The sequence below is a fragment of the Brachionichthys hirsutus genome, chromosome 11, assembly GCF_040956055.1.
Source record: "Brachionichthys hirsutus isolate HB-005 chromosome 11, CSIRO-AGI_Bhir_v1, whole genome shotgun sequence".
Classification (NCBI taxonomy): Eukaryota; Metazoa; Chordata; class Actinopteri; order Lophiiformes; family Brachionichthyidae; genus Brachionichthys; species Brachionichthys hirsutus.
The window spans coordinates 11,053,146-11,059,426 of record NC_090907.1 but is presented as its reverse complement, the minus strand read 5'-3'; positions in this window follow the sequence as shown (position 1 = coordinate 11,059,426).

The following is a 6,281-nucleotide window of genomic DNA, read 5'->3' as shown; positions in this document are numbered from 1 at the left end:
GCAAAGACGGGATCGTGGTTTAGACGCCCCGCTCAAACGTGAGACCTTTAACCTTTAACCCTGACTATCTGCTTCAGTCTTGCAGGACTTCAGTAATCATGTGACCTGTCGATGTCACAGATAGTGTCGTGTGTCGACAGCACATTATTATTTGCTTGAATAAGGAAGAGGTCATTTAATCAAGCCGATGCTACGACGCACCTCTAACGAGCTGAGGCAGACAGGAAACGAGGTTAAACACGATTACGCCGACGCGCTCCGTCTCATTAGAGCTCGAACGTCACCAATGCGTGCTCCATTAGAGCCTTTGTTCTTCTCGGCGTGGGGGGGCTAGCGGCGCGGCGTTAATAGGGGGGACCCACTTTACTGGGAGGCTCAGTAACGGCTCATGATGCAGGCCGGAGTCGATACGGCTCGACTGGCAGCATTTGAAGTTCAAAACCACAAAATCTGAAAGTGGAAATGCGACGGGAACATTTCTTCGTTCTCAGAAATTGGAAACACGGTTTTGTGCGTATAATAAAACGCGGATTGATCAGGAGTTCGTCTCCGTACTAAACTAACGCTTTCACTTTCCTTCAGTTCTTGGTCTTCAGAGGTTGGACTGACTTCCTGGGCGCTGTCTCTCTGCCTGCAGGGGCGTGGCCGTGGTCCTTCTCCCCCCCCCCCGATTGGTCACATCATTAAATAAAGTTCACACAAAACAAATAAACATAAATCAAAATGCAACTTTCGATTGATAATTTCATTTAATAAAGCAGCATGATTGTGAAGCAGCATCCGCCCCGTGATCTGTAGGTGTAGTCCTCCCTCCTTTAGTGGTGATCCGGCGCTGACATCACGACGGGCAGCTTTCTGGTCCCACCAGCGGGGTCCAGGTCCAGACTGTGACCCGGCCACTCCAGAACTGGTTGGTTTCGGGCCTTCTCTAATGTTGGAATCACAGAGCTGCTGATCCGTTACTCTGTTTTATACTGTAAAAATAAATCCGATGAATTCTTTCACTGTGAAGCTCCAGAAGAGTCCGGGAAGGTAAAGAAACTTCACCTGCTGTTCCACTAATGCAGCTATTATAAATATACCAAGACTAGCACAGTATCGGAGACGATGCCCCCTCGGAGGGGTGGGGTAAAGTCTAAACACAAACTTTTACATTTCAGAAAGCCCGTCGTAACGCTGAGTCGACACTAAACGAGTCCGTCGTTGAGCGATCACCGGCTGTAGTCGATCGATCTGTGCTTCATTATTGATCTGCCCCAGTCCGGCTGTTACAGGTATCCCCACAGAAACGGTACGGTCCCTTTGTTCCAGCGGGTTTGGAGAGGACATGCAGGGATCAGATTATCTCTGCGACCTCTCAGATTACAAAGATTAACCCTGATTGACTTGCAAATTAAGATTTAACGGAAACTTTCCAAACTGTGTGCTACTTTCATATCTGAGTTATCTCATGTCGGGACAAAGAAGCTCAAAATATAGACTTTTTAAACTAAGCGCGTGTAGGATTACGGATTATAAATATGATTACAGTTTTACTTCATAGTTCTCATGGATCTAATTTGTTGGATGTTTCCTAGAGAGCTTTCCAAGGCTGCAGATCTTTTGCAGGATCAGTGCTTCGTTCTGGATCAGAAACTTCACTTCAAGGTGCACCTCTGGGAAAATTCACTAATAAACCCATTTAGACGACGACAACAACAAACAGATGAAAAAGAGGAAGAATGTAATTTCTTGTGTTTTAATATCCTTTAGTCTGATGATAAGTATTTTCTGTTGGTCTGCCGTTGTCGTGTGATCCAGATCATCCCAAGTCTCCTGCTGCTGCTTGCATCCTCGGCTCATCTTCCTCATCTTCCTCATCTTCCTCGTGTTCCTTGTTGCACCAGCGGACGTTTTCTCGTCTCAGAATAAACGGTTGTGGGTTAGATTAGAGATCCAAGGAGGTTCTGGTAAAGGAAGGCCGCATTTCTACAAATTGATCATGAAATGTAAATCACAGGCGTCAATGAAAAAACTGAACATATTTAATGGGCAAACATTTATACAACTTTTATTCAATTCCAAAATGCAAATGTATATCTGTGCTATTTCTATTATTTTAGACTTGGAATACTTTCTTCTTTAAGTTTAATGTCTGTCATAGATCTTATTGGATCCCATTGATGAAGTGTCTGTGCTGATTATTTATGATCACCTTTTTCGTGCTTATTGATAATGATGTGTGTGTGTGTGTGTGTGTGTGTGTGTGTGTGTGTGTGTGTGGGTGGGGGGGCTTGTTTGTGCGCCAGCCCGGACTGGGGGCCATCTGGATCACAGTGTGAATCTGACTAAGCCCACCAGCCGAACACACATCTCTGACCCCCCCCCCCCCCCCTCTCAGCACACATTTCGGACCACCCTTCACTGTTTTTGGACGCTTGCATGATGCCTTTCAAGTTCCTGCTGTTCAGCTGTGAATTTGACAGACACCATATTGCACATAAAGCCTTGGAGTCTGTCTGGGCTTCCTGCAGCCTGCATGCATGCTTTATGTGCATGCAGGCTGCATGCAGGCTGCAGGACGCCCATGACAGGATGCCCACTGGCAGCATTTTCAACCTGCTCTTCTCAATGTTTAGTAAACTCTTCACTTTGTCGGCCTGCTTGTAATTCTTTGTGTCAGTCGATCTCGATCACATCCAGCCTGGCTTTATGGCAGAGGCTCCATCGTCCAATCATAGCAGGGCAGCCAGCCGCCACGTGTGAGCGAACATGCTTTGTTTCAGCACAGAAGAGATGGGAGGCTCGTGACCTTAAATAAAAGGCCATCTTCACGCCCCAGTAGATGTTAAAGGTGATTGTGTTCATCTGACTGATTTCATTGCGGCACAAAAATAATTCTCTTCTGTGTTTCCAACATTAATAAAACCATTCCTTTTGTTTAGTCATTTTCAATTAGATACGGTAAATACGTATGTTTTTACCCATAAAGAGGTGATGATTAGAATTTACATTTCTGCAGCTCCATTACTGTTGATGTTGTCATGGAAACACTGGAGGATGCATAGTGGCCTCTATCCAGCATTCATTCCCATTCACAGATACACACTATACTATACGTATACGTAATCTATTTACCACTTTATATACCCTACTATATACCCTGTATATACATCTATATTCCTCTATATACAGTCTATATGCCCCTCTATATACTCATCTGTATACCCGGAATTCCTGGATGAATTAATGCCCTGAAAGTGTTTTTTTTTTTTTTTAATTGCTAAATGTTTTTACCCGGAGAGAACCCACGCAGACGCGGGAAGAACATGCAAGCGCCTCACAGAAAGGCCCCAGGTGGAATCGAACCAAGGACCTTCTTGCTGTGAGGCAACAGCGCTATTCTCACTGCACCGCCGTGCTACCCGACTGTAAATATATTTTCATCTTCATCACTGTGAGGGAACAAGCCACACCTGCCTATATGATCTACGAGAGTGTCTCTTTCATCAGACATGGTCTCAGGTGTGATCGAACACGCGTGTTGTTTTAGTTTTAACTTAGAGTGTATATCTGACGTATTTGGCAGTGATTGTTAAATGTGCTTATCTTAGATTGTAAATCCGATCTTGGGCTGTGAATGAATGACGTGAACCCGCTCGCCCTGCAGACAGCGGATGCTTCTGAGCCCTCGTCTTTCTTTATTCACACATTATTTCATATGGACTTGAGCGGCTTTGGCCACCGCGACGCACCAGCAGCTGATGGAATTGATTTCTTTAAGCACACGCAGTCTGATCAGGATTGCTCGATCTGGTTGTGGAGGAGCTTCAGCGATGATCTGTCTGCTCCAGCAGCTGTTAGAACTTGGCTTGGGTCATAGGTTTGAAGCTCTGTGGATAATAAACCCAGATTTGTTTCAGAGGGTCAGTCGAATTAGACACCTAATCTGCCTTTGGCTTTATAAGTTGACTAATCTTGATATAGACATCCGTTGTTTGGGCTCATCTTAGTGTACTTACTCAATAAGCTGGTTAAAGCTCTATGTGTGATTGTGGCAGCCATTTGCCAGCCGACAGCCTGATCCAGGTTCAGTGGTTTCTGCTGTAGTGGGGGCGCCGCGGGGGGGCATTAAGAACTGGCAATTAGTCATTTTGAAACATGATCCCATTAATGTTAGAACACTGACCGAGATAAGACACCTTGATCCATTAAATGACTTAGCTTCTTTGTGCTGAACGTTTTTGTACTACGTCATTCTGCTGATTGCTCTTCTTTGTTTGTGTTGTAATATTGTCTTTTTTTCATTGATGAGAACAAAGTGATGAATTATTGATTCATCTGTTGGTGATTGGTTTGACACTTTTTTATTCTAATGTAAATGTTTCAATGCACAGAATTTAACCGTTGAATAATTATCCAGCGCCACTCTGTTTTTATGTGATTGATTTTTGTCATCATCCTCTTTTTAATCAATACATTCGAACTTATTTTTTAGGTGTCTCTGACAACACTGTCAACCAGTCAATAGCATCGATCGATGTTCTCCTGAAAGAGAGTTAATAAAGCTAAGAGCATTATTCCAGACGGTTTTACTATCCACCGGACGGCGGTGGGTCGTTCTTGGGTCCTTTAGAGGTAAACAACAACAACAATACAATCTAATCTATAATGTCATCATTTAAGATCTGGTGTCTCCTAAATCTATCCTTGCTTGTAATCTGAGAATGGGGGCTATGTTTCTGTTGTCATATGGAGGACATCTAGTCAAAGACTAAACCACATAAAACTCATTAAAGATTAAAACAAGTCCATGTGAAATTAAAATAAGTATTTCTGTGAGTATTTTGCAAAAATTGTACATGGAAATTTTAATTGGGAAATAATGTTTATATGGTTAGAAGATAATGTATATGTGTGTGTATATGTACGGATATATATATAGGCGCAGTGGTAAGCGCTGTTGCCTGACAGCAAGGCGGTCGCGGGTTCGAATCCGACTTGTGGCCTTTCTGTGAGGAGTTTGCAGGTTCTCCGGCTTCCTCCCACCTCCAAAAACATGCAGCTTAGGCGGATAGGTGACCCTAAATTGCCCTTGGTTAAAAAGCCTTTGAAATATTCTCCTTTGTTCCATTGAAAAGTGAACTGGAATCAATTCATGCATTCACAACCAGCGTGCTTTGTTTTGTGCTACGGCTAGCATTAGCCGCCGAGCACTCGTCTCGAGTTGTTACACATCGTGTGATTTTGTCCACGGTTTGTTCTGCATCCGGTCTTTTGTGTCGACACCACGTTGTGTAAGTTCCCGTGAAACGCATCATGTCAGTACACGAACAAGTCAGAATACCATGATGTGAATTTTTTTTAGTATTAATAATTGTACCAGTATTATGGTGAAGGATGTGATATCACAGACTTATGTGACTTGAATCTGAACAGCTGACTTCTTCTGAAACGATGCCAGCGTAATGTGGCGGTATTTCATTCATTTATTCATCTTCTTAAAGATGACACGACCAGAAATCACCGTGTCTGCAGCCGCTTCTAAATCTGGGTCACGGGTTATGCTGGAGCCGAGCCCAGCTGACATCAGGCGGGAGGCGGGGTACACCCTGGAAAAGTTGCCAGTTCATCGCAGGGCCACACACACACACACACACACACACACACACAGACACAGACAGTCAAACATCCCCTCTCACAGTCAGACCTACAAACAACTTGGAGTGATCAGTTCACCTCAGCTGCATGTTTGTGGAGGTGGGGGGGGGGGACCAGAGAACCCGGACAGAACCCACGCAGACACAGGGAGGACATCCAAACTCCGCACAGAAAGGCCCCAGGCGGAATTGAACCAAGGACCTGAAGCAACAGCGCCACCCACTGCACCACCGTGCCGCCCTGTGGATGCATTTCTTAGTTACATTTAATGCGGATAACTATGCAGACACCAATTTGGCACCATATTGGTCTGAAGTAAGTGATACCCAAACCTAGGATGTGCTCTGTCCCACAGAGAGGCAGAAGTTAAGACTGTGCAGGCTGGGCTTGGATCGGCGTGGACCTGCCGTCACCGCTAAATCACACGGCTTCCTGTAATTCTTAAATCACAGTTGACTTCATCTGAATGCTGCAGCCGCCACGTGAAGAAACAAAGACACTCCACAACGTGTTAACACGCTCTGTCTCCCCGTAGGGTTCAGTTAGGCTTGAATAAAGCCGAGTGCTGCTGTGAGCCGAGGGCGGAGTGTTTGCAGTCTGTTGCAACTCACACTCAGCAGGTGTGTGGAAACTCCCTCAGA